Below are 17,662 nucleotides of genomic sequence, written 5' to 3'. Positions count from 1 at the left end.
GGCGCAACACGATTTCTGGCATCGCGAAGGTGTACTTTTAGCATTCGAATTCATTTGTAGCATTCAAATTAGCACTTTGTGCACTTAAATTGATGGTCAATATATATTTCTCGTTTATTACACACTTTTTATAGCTCATTCTCTTTCTTTCAAGATTGTTTTTTCCATGTGTATTTCATCATATTCTATTTTCTTGCATTTAAACACTTTATATACTTTACTCATCCTTTAAGTTTGATTTTTAAGAAGAAAAAAAAGACTTACATCTATGGACTTGATGGTCTCAATATCTTTGTAAATTTTCATGTTAGGAAGTTGTTTGTCTTGTGTTTCATCATAAATTTATCACAATTTCATTATGGAGGAAGGGTACAATATTGTGAATGAAAAAGGTATTTTTGTATCCCCACCTTTCCGGGGTATATGAACATGTCCGTGCAGAAATGCCATATCCCTTGATTTCGCCCCTTCTTTACCAAATGTCTGACTGCACCCATATGCATTGTCCTCAAAATTAATAAATGGAATAACAGAAAAGACCCTAATGGCAAATCATGCATTTAATTGCATTTTTTAAAAACTGTAAACGTTTGTTGCATTTCTTCCCCTTAACATTCCTAACTTGAATAAACATAATTCGAATACGAATGACAGGTGTTAATTTGAATGATAAAAATGACCCCTCGACAAGTGATGATTAATTTGAATGCTAGTTGAGCAGTTTCTAAATTAAATGACAGATTTATGAAACCCTTCGACCAACATTTTTAATTGAATACTAAAACGGGAAAATTGAATGATAATTGGCATGGCAAAGCCGATCTGCGCTAACTTCAATGCAAAGTAAATGAATTCGAATGACAAACTCGCGAATTTCGCCGGGAAATCCTATATTATCTAGATCTATTTGGAATAAATCATTGACACAATCATTCCATAAATTGGGTTAAAAAAAAAAAATTCAACCATTATGACCAACAGTGTATATACAATTATTTATATGTACACGTGTTCCAGTTTTGACCCCGTTGCAATGTCTATACATGGGCAGTAATGCATTCATTTTTGTTTGCATTTAGCCCAGGCATCCCATACCCTTATATCTTTCTCCATGCATTTTGTACGAATTAATCAACAAGGTCACCGAATCGCACAATACACCATCCCTGCATACACACATAATTATCATGAAAGCCGAAGGAATAAAACACTGCTTTAACGAACTGTAAACCCCATGGTCAATATAGGTCAATATTTTATTCGTTTCAGGTGCGCCTCTGATTGGCTATTCAAGTGTGGCCCTCACTGTAGTCATGGCAATACAAAAGGGGCGTTGCTTTGGTAGAAGTGATATATAAGTAGTGCAGAATCATATCTTTGCTCATATTCACTTATTTCAATCATATAGGGTCTCTAAGGACGGATTTTATTGGGATTACATACATTACTTTAGTCAAATAGAGGTAAGTGCAATTTCATTCTTATTGGTTTCTCATTTACACTTGTAAGTAGTTGTCTTGTATTAATTATCTCTTTAGATTTTATGATACTTGAAATAATAACAGTGTTCGATATCCATACTTTTTTATTCAATCGTGAAGCCTATTTCCAATTTGCAATTATTTCTCCATCAAACAATTCCGATTCAGTCCCTATTTTCTTTATTGAACGTATACGTTGGCAATCGTCTTTTGTTATTATCACTCATCTGAATCTTAAAGTTAAATAAAACAATATGCCATAAATATATCTTTCAAGATGTAAACGTTTTAAAAGGAAACATATTCCCCAATGCATCCCGATAGTGTAATATTTCTTATACATGTAAATATAAAGCTGCTCAGATTACTTAAGAATGCTTTTATCTGGAGCTCGATTTCTTAAACACCGAATTAAAGAAAAAAAATAGATAAAGCAGGTTTCTCCCCATGATGGTAGCAACTGTAATGACTTTCGTCTAGTTACTGTCTGTGCAGAGAAGAAAACCTAATACAACTGACTGGAATATGAAAATTGATTTATTTACCGTATCGACAAAAGAAAGCGTTGTTTGCAATATGTTCTTTTTTTTAGTTTTGTTCAGCCCTGGTAAAATACCTGTTAAATCTAATCATTCAATTATTTTAAAAATATATTCTTTCAATATACTTTCGTAAAATAAAATAATTTAAGGCACTATGGTAGGTACTTGGCCTTTCTTAATAGAGTTTACGTCATGCTTCAATCCTAATGCTTTCATTAATTCAGGTGCATAATCGGGAGCTTCGGGAGTGTCAAGTCTGACAGACATGAGCGCTATTATTAGTATAGGTATAATGCATATATACGATTTTGCAATCTACTTCAAAATCATATTTGGACATAGTCACAATTTCTGTAACGAAAAAAATCGATACGTTTGAAAAACGTGGCCATCAAGATGTTCATAATCTTATAGAACGTAAAACAGCCTTTACTTCTATTTGGAGAAAATCAATCTCACAGCCAGTCATATATTATATGCATTTTTTCTCTGTAACATGACTGTTATTTTGTTACTTAGCACATCATTTATAATCTATGATTGCTTGTTTATAAATATTATATTTATATTTTCCTTTTCATTATTTTGCTTGGATCCCTTTGAAAAACAGCTAATAGGTGACAGAGGCAATCGAACTCACGAGTGGGGTATTGATCAAATCAAATTAAACCATAATTCATTAATTCAAGTTTTAGTTAACGTTTTATACAATTTTGGAAAAATATTAGTGTAAGCTTTATTTGTTCTTGTACTGTAATGTATTTATTTGTTTGAAGTTGTCATAGATTTACAGCGTAACAGCCAAAGAATATACAACCAAAGTATATACATTCGATAAAATGCTTACTTGTAAATTAAATGACAACCCCTGAATCATAAATCAATATACGACGAGAATTTACATCGAAGAGTCTATCTAACTACAGAAACGTTTGATGATACAGCTCTTTGTGATTCTTTAAAATAGAAACATTAGAGCACAGAATTATAGACATAAAAGAAACAAAGAATCGAAAAGATACAGACAGAGAGGGAGAAAAAGAGAGAGAGAGAGAGAGAGAGGGGGGGGGGGGGATGTTTTTGTATTGACCTATTTAAGATATACTGTGTATGTATTCTATTTCAGGGTTTCAAACGATAAACAAGAATGGGGGATTACAAGACAATTGCCTTGGTCCTGATGTTAATCATTATAGGTAAGTAATTATTTACAATCTCTTTAATTTAGGTAACGTTAAAAAAAAAATTACGTGCCCTGTTGTTTTATTTTTGTTTAGATATATTCAAATATATTTCGGCAATTGTTACTGGCAAGGCTTCGTGCCTGAGACCAGAAAAGGGCAAGGCTAGCTGATGTAATGTGCTACTTTGTTGGTCGTTAATCATGTAATGAAGTATAATCAACACAACGAAAATATGTAAGACAGGTTCATATTCGAATTTTCACATGGCTCTTAATCTGCCTCCTTAAAACTGTCTATTTAAGATCGTGTTACAATTCGCATTTAGATGTGACCAAATTATTTTACCTCGTGTTTTTACGTGACGTATTTATTGAATTGAATTAAATGGAATGGACAAGGTGTATTAAACAAAAATACATTTTTTTAGTAACAATGATCTTTAACTTAGACCTCAGTTAGTAATAATTAAAATTTAGTAACTTAACACAATATTATTATTCCCTTGCTTTGACCTTCAAGATAATTGTGGGGTGGGGGGGGGGTAGTAAACAAAAAAAGATAAGAGATTTAATGTGGAAATATACATTCATATTCATTGACCACACTAACACTTATTTCTTTCTTTATCTATTTTGGGGATTCTTCCCTTGATTATCAACCTTGGTCAGCAGGATTCAAAAGGATCAGTGCAGCAGGTAAGAATAATTTGATATCATCGTCTCTTTGTAGTGTGTTGATTAAATTTATAAAGAACGTCATAACCCGCAACATTTTGGTAGCCTGAGAAATGGGAAAGCGACGGAAGAAAAAAGGAGTAAAGAAAGAGAAAAAAGGGTATATGAGAAAAAGAGAGGGAAAATATTTTGTAATTGCTACTCTGAGTAACGGGTCGACAACGTAATGGATAGGATAGCAACCTAAACCCACCGCAATTTGTATAAATGTATGCATAAATGTATAAAGCAATGGTGGATCGGAGGAGGGTGAATCGACCGCGGTCCGCCCCCTTTTTTGTTGCGGATAGAGGGTAGAGGGAGAAAGGAAAATTAAAGAGAGAGAGCGAGGAAAAAAAATAAAAATATAAAAGCAGGAAGCTGGAACTTAGCTCTAAACATACACACTAAAGCAGGGCTCCCACTTAGCCGAGTTGTATTAGCGAGTTATGGCGAGTTGTGGTGAGTTGCCTCAAAGAGGCACTCGCAATAACTCGCGAACAATTCGGTATGGCTTAGCGTAACTCTTTACAACATTCCAAGACTCTCCACGAAGTCACGAGCAGTTCCAAAATGTTGATCTTGTTCAAATAAATTCCCCGATTCGTTGTAATTCGAGGTGAACTCGCCTACACTCGTAATATTCTCCCATTACTTGTAACAAGCTCGCGCTGCACTCTTCATAAGGTGGCGAGTTGCTACGCGTATATTACGAGTGTTAAGCAAGTTCACCTCGAGCTACAACGAAAGAGCGAAAATTTTGAACATGTTCAAAATTTTCACTGATTCGTTGTTACTCGAGGTGAATTCGTTGCTACTCGAGGTGAACTCACTTACACTCGTAATATACTCGCTGCACTCTTCATAGCTCGTAGCAACTAGCCACCTTATGAAGAGTGCAGCGCGAGCTCGTTAGGAGTGGTTGCGAGTGCCTCTTTGAGGCAACTCACCACAACTCGGCTAAGTGGGAGCCCTGCTTAAAGCAGGGCTCCCACTTAGCCGAGTTGTATTAGCGAGTTATGGCGAGGTGTGGTGTGTTGCCTCAAAGAGGCACTCGCAATAACTCGCGAACAATTCGGTATGGCTTAGCGTAACTCTATACAACATTCCACGACTCTCCTCGAAGTCGCGAGCAGTTCCAAAATGTTGAACATGTTCAAAAAAATACCCCGATTCGTTGTAATTCTAGGTGAACTCGCCTACACTCGTAATATTCTCCCATTACTTGTAACAAGCTCGCGCTGCACTCTTCATAAGGTGGCGAGTTGCTACGAGTATATTACGAGTGTTAAGCAAGTTTGCCTCGAGCTACAACGAATCAGCGAAAATTTTGAACATGTTTAAATTTTTCACTGATTCGTTGTTACTCGAGGTGAATTCGTTGTTACTCGAGGTGAACTCGCTTACACTCATAATATACTCGCATTACTCGTAACAAGCTTGCGCTGCAGTCTTCATAAGGTGGCTAGTTGCTACGAGTTATGAAGAGTGCAGCTCGAACTTGTTACGAGTAATGCGAGAATATTACGAGTGTAGGCGAGTTCTCCTCGAATTACAACGAATTGGGGAAAATTTGTGAAAATGTTCAAAATTTTGGAACTGCTCGCGACTTCGAGGAGAGTCTTGGAATGTTGTAAAGAGTTACGCTAAGCCATACCGAATTGTTCGCGAGTTATTGCGAGTGCCTCTTTGAGGCAACTCACCATAACTCGCTAATACAACTCGGCTAAGTGGGAGCCCTGCTTAAGACACCAAAAAATAAGCCAGTTCGTAAATAGCCTCGGAACGCATGACCCCCAAATAACCACAGATGTTTTACACGATGAATACGTCGCACTTGTACATTTTAGAATACTCACTGCTTAATTGATGGAGGTGCTTCATGAATACCTTTTGTTTGCCTCTTGAGAAGAATACTTCCACCTGTGAATCAGATAAATGTATACTGTCAGTCAGGCGCGCCGGAAGCAGTTTGGGATTCGGGGGGGGGGGCAAACATTCCAGGTTGCTCACCCAGTGGCGGATCCAGGGGGGCCAGGGGGCAAAAAAAAGTGTAAAAACACGTTAATTTTACCTTTTTTTTGTAGATGGGCCACCTCCCCTGGCGCTGAAGGGGGGGGGGGGGGGGGGGGGGGGTGTGATTTTTCAAAACAAGAAAATTAGTGCTCACTTTTTTAGGCATTAAATTACGGTCAGATAGGCATATTTAGATACCTTATTTGTGACACTGGCAGGTCACTAATTGACCTGCCAGGGCCTAGGGCCCTTGGTGGAGTCCAGGGGGCAGAGCCCCCGGACGCTCGCTTTTTTTTTATAGGTATTTCATTACGGTCAGATGAGCATCCAGTGGACCGCCTTAGGGCCCTTGGTAGGGTCCGGTGGCGGAGCCCCCGTAAGCTTTGGGGTTTTAGGCATTGAATTACGGTCAGATGATCATATTTTGATACCTCATTTGTGACATTGGCAGGTCACTTATTTTTTCTCACTCTATCTGTCTTGTTCTCTGTAACATACTTTTACAAAAATTGAGGGGGGGGGGGGGGGGGGGGTCTCGAGCCCCCGAGCCCAGCCGTTCTGCAGGCCCTGACATGGAGGCTTCTAAGTAAGCATATATTTCGCCCGACTGTAAGTTGGGGAATTTCTAATTTTCCAACAAACGATTTAAAAAGGTATGACTTACACAACAATTGAGAAAAAATACCGGAAAATCATGTCATTTCAGCAACATTTGTAAATCACTGGTATAGAATAAGAAATTACGAGCCCAGCCGTTCTGCAGGCCCTGACATGGAGGCTTCTAAATAAGCATATATTTCGTCCGACTGTAAGTTGGGGAATTTCTAATTTTCCAACAAACGCTTTAAAAAGGTATGACTTACACTACAATTGAGAAAAAATACCGGAAAATCATGTCATTTCAGCAACATTTGTAAATCACTGGTATAGAATAAGAAATTACCCCCCCCCATAAGTACGCCAGCGTTCAGGGGCTTATGTCTTCTCACCCCTATAACAAAAACACACACGCTTTCCCATCCTCTCACAATATTTCCACGATATACGCGTATCGCTAATACTTAAACCTCCATTGATAAATACAGGTGGCATGCGGAATGTTTAGGAAATTTAATTCCTGTTAACTTTCCTTTTCTTTGAATGGAATTTTATATGTGATTTAATTCAGGTTTGTATTATTGTTATGTTCTTTTGGGTTAAAAATACAAACCATATTTACTCCTTCACTGCTTTTTTTTATGGGGGGGGGGGGGGGCAAAAATGCGTTTTGCCCCCCCCCCACTTTTTTGGTTGGGGAAGTGCCCCCCCCCTGCCACCCCACTTTCGGCGCCTATGCTGTCGGTGCATAAACGAATACTGATTACATAACTTTCATGACCATGATCACCAGTATTCTTCTCAATGGTTTTTCAATTTGGGAACGAATGACCTTTATCAGCCCATGCGCAAATCCTAATTCCGAACTCGTGCAGATTTGGCAGAGGGTGCGCAATATACCCGGCGTAGTCTGTATCAAGACTTAATGATAAACATATAATATTGAAAGTTGAATATGTCCTCCAGTTTGTGTCGATATTCCAAGAACAAGATTTAACATGTTGAAATATAAAATAGATTTCACTTTCTCATAATATTACTATACAATAAGCAATGAGTTCAATATCACTTTAAACAAAATGAAGTCAGTACATCTTCTTTACAGACTACCAATCCCTCTCAATTTGAAGAGGCGTAAATATTCACTTCTGAATGATGAACGCCTATAAACCTAAACAACAAAAACAATAAAATCAGCAGACTGCGTCTTTTTTAAAACTAGACCAGCCATCCTAGCTTCTCTCATGAACCCATCTTTGGCCCAATTGGTAAGATTACGTATGTTCTAAGATGATGACGTGGATCCTAATCAAATGATTGGTTGAGAGCAGGCCCCCCAAGCTCCGCCATTTTGTCCGGATCCATTAGAAGCCAAAATAAGCTACCTTGCATAATTCATGAGCCTTATGAATTATGCATTCTGTAGGATGCTCCCCGCGAAAAGTGTACTGGAATGATTTTCACTACATGGTAAAAGACAATACGCGTATCAGCGTAATTAGAGAGGTCAAATAATCTACTGTACGGAATTATGGGTAATTTATTCATCACGCTGCGCGCTAGCAACGCAAGTGATTCAGCGAATCAGCGTAGATTATTCTGATGCGATCACCGTTAGGTGAAATACGCGCTCGAACTTGTATTATCGATCACCAGTATAACAGCTGGTGTACCCAGAATGCATCGGGAAGTGGACCTCTCGTTGTTGTGTTGTTGTTGTTTTTTAATATGGGGGAGTGGCCTTAACTTCATTGAATAAGAAATACTGATCCGATCTTATTCCCTTTTTAGTCTGTCAATAACTGGGTCTGTTTTTGTTTTATTAACTCAAACATGCTATAAATCAACACATTCTCTGGCTATGATTATACATTTTAAATATGCTAATGTATAAAGTGTCCTTATTTTATACAAACAAATTATGTGGCAAAGAGGATGGTTTTTCTCCACCCACTCTCATCGTACCTTAATGATTCCCTTTCTCTCTCTTTCTCTGTCTTTCGTAAATTATCTTCTGCAACTAACAGTTTGTTGTCTTGACTGAACAACCTGTTGCAGTTCCTTTCTGTCTCACTTTCAGTCGTAATACCATTCATTTACATTTACTCGTTATCAACCATTGATCCATATTCACTCCATTACTGTCAACATTTCACTTGGATTATCTTCACTTTTTACTTTTTGCAGCCTTTGCAGGAGCTTTGAACATTTTTAATTTAGAGACCAGAGAGATCGGAAAGTATGTTAATCATTTTATTCGAATTGAAAACGGAAAGTGAAACATTGTTTTTTAACATCTTGACATATTTTTTGTTTAAAGACAATGGAATTTAACACTGGAAATTTTGAATTGGGGCGCCCCCCCCCCCCTCCAAAAAAAAAAAAAAAAAAAAAAAAAAAAAACAACCCAGAAGTGGTACCAGGGTTAGTTCGTTGGGAGGCCTATGTCCTTTATAATTTTATTTTTAGGAATAGTTTTCTCTTTTTTATCAATTTGACATTGGTATACCGTTAATTTCACTTGGAAAACGGCCCTTCCCTTACACATCAATACTGCCATTACTTCTAGCAACAGTAATTCTATAATTCAAAACGTTTTCATTTTCTAAATCCTTCTAATATAAACATATAACAAATATAATATTGTTTACACTTTTGCAACCTGTTACATGGTCCATTTAGAAACAGCACCAGGAAGAGGATAACAAGCCCCCCCCCCCTGTTTTCTTAAGCTAGGAAGTATCAAAACATGATTCTATTAAAATTAGCAGTTTGGATACAACAGGCAATGATGATTAGCAGTTTCCATATTTAGTGCATTTAGAGGGTTGTCTTTCAAACCTTCTTACATACAATACTTGAAGCAGCAATAATGTAATAATCTACAAAACTTCAAATACAGAAGTCCATAGACTGAGGTAAATGAATTTCAACATGTATAATTATAATTAATATATCATTGATTGATTTAATCTTTGATATAGACTGATAGATCTTTATCACTCAAATTTCAAGGAAATTTCTTTCTGCCCAGCACTCAGTTTCATCCTATAAGATTGTAGTTGACATTGTTAAAATGTCATTAATGTTTATTCATTGATGATTAGTTATCTTTAATTATTTGAAAGTTGACAAGATGATAAATTCATTAGCTTTTTTTAAATGTGGTATTCTACAAACATATAATACAAATAATAAATAAATAGTATGTAAATATTCAAGTTTAAACCCATCTCTACTGTCCTCTTTCATTATATGAGGGGGCATCTTTAAGACGTAGTCCCATGTAGATGTCTTCTGCATTCATCGATGAAGTTGTAGGCTAGTTTTCAGAAAAAAGGGCTGTGATGATAACCCAAGTCTGTTGAATGGAAAAATGAAATAAGATACAGTGTATAAGAAAATAAACAACAACTAATAACATACACCCTGATACCTGCTCTGACAAAAAGAGGAAGGACTAATATTCACTTGGGTTTCTAGTGGGAAAACCTAAACTTTTTTTCCTACAAGATTAGTTACTGACCACATGTTAGATTATTTCTGATGATCCCATTAAGACAATAGGCCTGATGGAGCTTGGATCAGACAAGTATGAAATAAGTAATACTGGTACATGTACAATGTACTTGTAATGTGAACTCGTGGTCATAATACTCGGTTTACATAAAATGACCAAACAACTTGGAACAGAGAATGTACAGGAAATAATGCTATTGAAACATACGTTATGTAGACTTATATTTCATGTATATTGACATTTTAGTTTTAATCTAAATCACAATTGTGATATTCAGTCAAGTATTCTTTTACAAGTCAATGGACAATGAAAAATATAATTGTCAGATCTATAACTTTCTGCATGATAAATGTGTTCTACAATAGTTTATTGGGGGTACCTACATGGTATATTAGCACACTTGCTTGTATGAAGTGCAGTAGGCCCATATATAGATATGATTCTGTCAATATCTGTTCTTTATTCCTCTCCTGGGTTTGTAATCAGCATGCTTTCATCATCCACTGTAGAGAAGCATCATCCTACATAAGAGAAAGCAATGTAGGTACTTCAATTAAAAAGTGATAATGATAGATACATATCAACCATAATTCATCATATAAACAGACTTTCGTTAATCTTATGTTGTGATCTTCTTCATCTTCATTGCTCAAGAAGTGAAAGGACCACTTACAAAAAAAAGTAATGAGGGGTCCTGTGTATACCCTACATGTATGATCATTATCATTATTATGTAGTGCTTTGAATGTGCATTAGACATCGTTCTTCTACACACAGGACCTCCTGTAAATAAGGACAAATCCCTTTGTAAACAAAGAAAGGGAAGAACTAGAATAAAATATTCCCTCCACTATACACACTTGAAACATACACTTAGTTCCATTTCCTTTTTAGTGAATTAATAGGTGGTCGTTTAATATTTGTGTGCTAAATATCCTGAAAATTTTACCTGCATGGGACTTTCAGCTTCATCTTGAAAATATAAGAAATGTTGTAATGTCTACTCATCAGTTAACTCCTTCCAGCTCTTCATCAGTTTCCATCTGTTGGAACAAAAAGAAAACAAAATCAATACGACAATCAAGGCGTCCCTTTCTCCTTAACAAAATAAAAATAGATCTAGCATAAAAGCTATTTTTCATGTCATGGTTGGCCTTAATTTTAATATAGTGTGGTAATCAACATTCCAATTTAATGGACCACAGTACAAAGTAAAATCAAATGGAAGATTTAACTTGTGCCTCAAAAAGTGCTTTATATGGCCTAGATATAAAGTAGTCTTAAGTAGAATTGGTTTATTAAGACAAGAAGAAGTGGACTTCATTAGTAAACATAATTGTGGACAAGGGGTCTTCTCTTACACAAACAAATAGATTTATCAACATGAACTGCACAATTCAGAGAAGAAAAAATCTCTAATAATTATATTAAAAGTAATAACAGGAGTCAGAAGCGTACGCAGGGGGGGGGGGGGGGGTTTGGGGGTAAACTCCCCTACCTTCAGTTTTTTTTTATGTGTATGTTTTTCTGGAACCCCCCCTTTTTTTAGTGTTGTTTTCTGTTGTTTTTTTTTTTTTTTAATACAAAAAAATCCAAATGGATGACCTTACCCCCCCCCCCCCCCATGCTTATTCAGTGGCTGGATGAGTCGTTGCGAAATTTTTGGTCCGATTTCAAAATGTTAACCCCCCCCCCCTCCCCCTTGAAAAAATCCTGCGTACGCCACTGATAGGGGTCTAGATCTAGATCTAGTAGTATATAAGGTCAAGGTCTAGACTCTAAATGATAACTTGACAAGCATGCTGGACCCACACAAAATCTAATTATTAAATAAACAAATCCTAGTGTTGATGTTTTTTGAATACTTTTTATTAATAAGTTCCAGGTTTATACATCTAAATGAAATAGGATTTCGAGTTGTTTGATTATCAATGGTCACAGATAATTTTGGTCTAAATAAAGTTGACACGGATGCAACTGAGCAAACGGATACGATGGCACTGATAAAGCCATCAGAGTCAACATCTACTAAAGATTTTAACAAGAATTAATCCACTTGGATTATCAAAAAAATCATGCCTGAGAGATTATTGTAAGGTGTAACGTTAAATCTAGATTTAAATTAAATCGATGATTGGTGAATTAGATTCATGATGACGATCAAATCTGAAATAAAACTTGATTAGAAAGTTTGATCTTGATGCAGATGAGCACCGAAATTCCCCGGGGTGGGCCTGCCGGAACGGCCGGGCCCCTAACTGGAGTACTAGGGTGAAATGACGGCAAACCGCAGTCAAACTACTTCATGACGATGAAAATCAAAGTTCAATTTCAAGAGCAATAATTTCCTAGTCTTTTCCCCAAAAATCTGTTGAGAACGGTCTCACAATGTAACGAAATTACCGTAGATCACAAAGACTATTGCAGCTTTGTCAAAATTGATGACTGAATTCACTTAATCTACTCATATTTCAATCAATTACTCACCCATTCTCAATGAACTAAATCTTCTCAGTTTGTGCGAGTAGCCTGCGTCGTGCATAAATCTGCATAATTAAAGTGACGCAATGAGGTCAAATATATTATCCGGTTTCTTAAATGATACTATCGATAAAATACATATTCATGAGGCTCATATCCAATCAAAGAGCCGCCTCGGTGGCTTATTTTGTCTTCAAATGATCCAAAAGAGGCGGAGCCTAATCCCATTCATCTGCATGGTTTCCGCGCGTGCTGCTTTCCGTCTAGTAATTATATTTAAACGTCTTTGGTTGAGAGCGTACACGTGACCAAGCATTTATTTTGCCTAATACGTAATTTTGATATTGACCGGTCATTATCAAATGCTAATCACCGGTCATTAGTAAAATCATGTTATAAAACATAATCTTATAAAAAAAATAATACACATCATTTTGCTAGGGCATTAGTAAAATTACCCACACTCGGTATCTTCAAAACAGTCCAAACACCCTCGGCTATCGCCTCGGGCATGTTAGAATGTTCCAAAGGTACCTCGTGTAGGTAATTCTTACTAATGCCCTCACTGCTGTGTATTATTTGTATATTAATCCCAGAGTTGTGGGTTCGAATCTCAGTATTTATGCAGTTCTATTTTTGCCATTATGAATAGTGAGGCAAAGCAATAACTAATGTAAGTCTAATTGTCTGTGAGGTAGGCACAGCTAGCTAGACTCTGCGCGACCCGTAATAATTGTGACCTTTACTGTGATTTCACTAATAATGAACGAATCATGGAGCCCATATAGTGTCGACAGGCCTATCGGCTATATTTGGACGTCCAAGAACCAACCAGGACACGGTACGTTGTGACAAGTTTCTCAACTCGGCCAAATGGTGAGCCTAGGCCTTCCGACGTCCACCAATAAGTTCAGTCGCCTCCATTGCATTTCCTCAAAGTTTTGTCCGAAAACTAATATTTTTTTTTATCATATACATGTAGATTCTAAACGTTAATATAGGCAGTTCAACTATTTTTCTTCTCTCTCTCTCTTTTCTCTTTTTAAGTACTTTTCTAATTCAATTTTGTCCTCATCTTCTTCTTCATGTATCACTCATTATAAATAAGCGAAATATCTTGAACTCAAATAATTATGTGCGGTGCAAAAGGGTTGTAGGGGTGTACCCTTTGAGTTCTAAATACGAAGTTGACCAGAGCCTGTTTGTGGATAGTGTCCGTGGAATTTAGAAGTAGTGGTATTGCATTTTTGTTTTCTATGCCAGTTTCTGTAAAAATCATGGCTCTCTTTAAAAGCAAGAGCGGGCCCTTGCATAAGAAATGGTTTACTGTTTCTTTTTCGTGTTCACAGTATAAACAATTTCCAGTCTTATGTTGTTTCAACTGGAATAGATTTTTATTTAACCTCAAGTTTCCCATTCTTAGGCGATGGAGAATAGTTTCGTTATTTCTCTTGTTCAAGTAGCAAACAAATGTTTTTGATACTACTTACTAGGGTTTATGTTTCCCTTAGAGGTGATGACGTTTCATTCCATATTTATTTGCCATTTCTCTATGTAGTATTTCTTAATAACATAGTTTGATTCTGCTCTGGTAAGTGCGTTGTTGATTTCTATGTTTTTATTTAGTCCTGCGTTAGCATACTTATCCGTTATCTCATTGTGGTGTAGACCACAGTGACTGTGAATCCATTCGAAATTGGGCTGGGTGCCTTCGTATTATAATTGACTACACAGGGTTAGAATATCAAGAACAACATATTCATTCTTACGAGATTCTATCGCCTGGAGGCTGGAGTAATCTCAAAGGCCCGAATCGACGCGTTTCAAACCAAGGTTTGAAAGCGTCGAAACGCGTCATATGACGCACATAAACCTAGCTTTGTCGACAAACCTTTTTTGTGAATTCGGGCCAAAGAGTCGGAAAAGATAACTTCCCCTGCGTAGAGACTTGGAAGGTGTTAAAATCATTTTAGGACAAGTACACTGTTGGTCATAATGGTGGAATAATTATTTTTACCCCAATTTATTGAATGATTTTGAATGATGTTTTATTCCTAATAGATCTAGGTAATAGTATACATTCTCAGAGTATTTGTTTTGCGTGACTGCTTAAGCATATGTGTGCTACTTTGCTAATCAAGTAGGGGACCTACGTCCTTAAGTCATAACTGACAGTAATGGGGATTAATATAGCACATTGACACGGTTTTGATCATGGGGGCTCACAGTAACGAGGCCATTGCTTAGCCAATGAATCATGACTGTACGCAGCGGGCGCTAGGGTACGTCGACGCCCCCACAAAAACAAAAAATCAAAGAAAATGCAACAAATGTTCAATAATTCATTGCATTTTGCCCCGACCCCCAACACACAAAAATCCTCTATGTGGGCATGCCTTGAACCATAATGCATGGCCCTACAGAGGAATTTTTCCTGTTTACAGTCATGATTCATTGGCTAAGCAATGGCCTCGTTACTGTGAGCCCCCACGATCAAAATCGTGTCGATGTCTTATATTAGTGCCCTTTTATGAGGCATTAATCCCCGTTACTGTCAGTTATGGCTTAAGGACGTAGGTCCCCTAGTTGATTAGCATAGTAGCACACATATGATTTAGCAGTCACGCAAAACAAACACTCCTTAATTGTAATTCAATAAAATCTGAGAATGTATACTATTTTCTAGATCTATTAGGAATAAAACATCATTCAAAATCATTCAATAAATTGGGGTAAAAATAATTATTCCACCATTATGACCTACAGTGTACAATTGCGGCCATCTCGGCTGTGGAATTTGCTACTGTCTTAGATTGAGAAACATCATAATAAGCTACATGAAATGCAGCAGCAGCAGAGTCCTTACCCAGTGATCTTGATCCATCCGTATATAATGTGTTAATAATTGTTCCATTTCGAGTTTATCACTATGGCTGCTTCTCTTTGTGTGTGTGTGTGTGTTTGTGTGTGGTTGTGTGCGTGTGCGTGTGTTTTCCTACAATCACTTTCTATTATGTTATTTATTGCTTTTATTATTCTATTATTTTCTCTTCCTTTCTTTCTTTACGCTGTCCTTTGTTTCTTCCTTCTATCACCTTCTCTCATGTTATTCTCTATTTTATTCATTCTATCACTTTCTCCTTCTGTCTTTCCTTTTTTCTGACCTGTTGGTTACTTACATCATTTTCGTTTTTTTCCAAGTCATCCCTTTATGCTATAAAATTATCCTTAGGAGAGATTGTCGGTCTATTTGTGGGAGAGAATAGATTTCCAATAGGGGGAATGAAAAACTAAAGGGAGTGACTACATTTCTTAAATTAAATTAAGACGGCTATCATGAGGTTCTGAATGGCTAAAACTCGAGAACCGTCTGCATGTGTTCACGTTAATCATGCATTTCCAAATGAACAGTGAATTTAACGAGTCGTTACTAATTTCGGGATATTTTGTTTCCTCTCTGTAGTTGACTGTTCTGCTTCGGGCGGCAACCCATGTATGAACGGAGGTACCTGTGAGAACAATGCATGTACATGTGCTGCAGAATTTAATGGAGAGCTTTGTGATACAGGTATGCACATTTATTGTAACATTGGGATTTATCTTGAACGTAAAGTAATATTTAATGATAATGATGATTTAAGCCGTGATACGCTATTATCGTGCACTTAACTTCTTTATATATATCGGAATGAGCATTCTAACTTTCAAACATTGCCCCCCCCCCCCCGAAATAGAGTGTGGTAAAAATCTGATCAGTAGACACCTGTAACGACCCGTACATAAGATTATATATATTTACGATAGAAAATATGCGATAATCCTACATTCAAAGAAATTACATTGATGTATATGACGTAATTGATAACGTAATAATCATGTACAGGAGCTCTGTGTAGATCAGGTGAGAAAATGTATTGTAACATCCGTTCATATTGTGACATCTATCTCTTAATTTATTTCGAGATAATCTTTCTAGTCGAAGTCTAATTTGACAATCTTTAATTCCAGGCTTTTAGATATTATTTTGATTGTGTGTACAGTATCTAAATATAACAAGAATTTAATTTTGCATCCTTGTCATTCATGTATTTCGCATTTCCACTTGAACAGTGAATATAAAGATTCGCTAATAATTTAAGGATATTTTATTTCTTCTCTGTAGTCGACTGTTCTGCTTCTGGCGGCAACCCATGTATGAACGGAGGTACCTGTGAGAACAATGCATGTACATGTGCTGCGGAATTTAATGGAGCTCTGTGTAGTACAGGTGAGAAAATCTATTGTTAATCCTAAGTCACACCGAAGTTGGACCCAACATGGAGCAAGATATATCTTGATCCGGAATGATCATGGGTGAAATTAAGTAGAATGACCCGGGCCATCCCGGACCAACACGGCGTCAACACGGAAGACATCAGACCATCCCAGATCAGCTTGGGACTGTCTGGACTGCACCGTATTCAATCCTCATTAAGCCTTTTTATTCCATTTTGCACCGTGTGGGGTAATTGTTCGTCCATGTTCATCCTTTATTGGTCCAGCATGAACCGTGTATGGTCTGCGGTGCTCCGGGAGGTCCAACACGGCATGCCGGATCGCCCAGGATTTTCAAGGATCAACACGGTGCCACTACGGACTTTCCCAGAGCCAAGATAGTCGCTACACGAACCGTCCCTGTCTAACCAGGATTGAACCCCCTCCGGCATGGTCCCGGATGACCACGGACATTTTTAATAGTTTAAAATTGCTGGGGTGGTGTCCCGGACTATGACAAACCATCCAGGACCAACTATCCCGGATAAGCCCGGACCCAACACCGATCCAACAAGGATCTGACCCCGGATCGGCCATATTTCAATCGGGGACTTTAACCTCTTAATTTAGTTCGACTCACAGTCTACTTTGACAATCTTTTACACTTCGTTCCTAAATTCGAAGCATTTAGATACTCCTTTCATCGTTTGTACAGTGGCTAAATATAACAAAAATTAAAGTTTGCATCCTCGTTATTCATGAAGAGATTCGTTATTTATTAAAAGATATTTTGTTTCCTCCTTGTAGTCGACTGTTCTGCTTCCGGCGGCAACCCATGTATGAACGGAGGTACCTGTGAGAACAATGCATGTAC

The 17,662-nt window shown here is 37.2% G+C and overlaps 1 long non-coding RNA gene across 2 annotated transcripts; it reads right to left on the bottom strand.

Annotated features, from left to right (window-relative positions):
* Positions 1 to 9,717: 9,717 nt before the first annotated feature.
* On the bottom strand, positions 9,718 to 12,642 carry LOC115929435. Of its 2 annotated transcripts, XR_004066492.1 has the most exons (4): positions 12,541 to 12,642; positions 11,003 to 11,096; positions 10,437 to 10,574; positions 9,718 to 9,894 (listed from the first exon to the last, which is right to left on the bottom strand). It is a non-coding gene; the product is annotated as an uncharacterized LOC115929435 (long non-coding RNA). The 2 variants fall into 2 exon arrangements; XR_004066491.1 differs by lacking the exon at positions 12,541 to 12,642 and having other exon boundaries at positions 11,003 to 11,361.
* Between the last annotated feature and the right edge of the window lie 5,020 nt (positions 12,643 to 17,662).

Source organism: Strongylocentrotus purpuratus, unplaced genomic scaffold (assembly GCF_000002235.5).
Source record: "Strongylocentrotus purpuratus isolate Spur 01 unplaced genomic scaffold, Spur_5.0 spur5_scaffold_5, whole genome shotgun sequence".
NCBI lineage: Eukaryota > Metazoa > Echinodermata > Echinoidea > Camarodonta > Strongylocentrotidae > Strongylocentrotus > Strongylocentrotus purpuratus.
The sequence above is the reverse complement of the archived record's forward strand: the minus strand, read 5'-3'. Positions and strand labels throughout refer to the sequence as shown.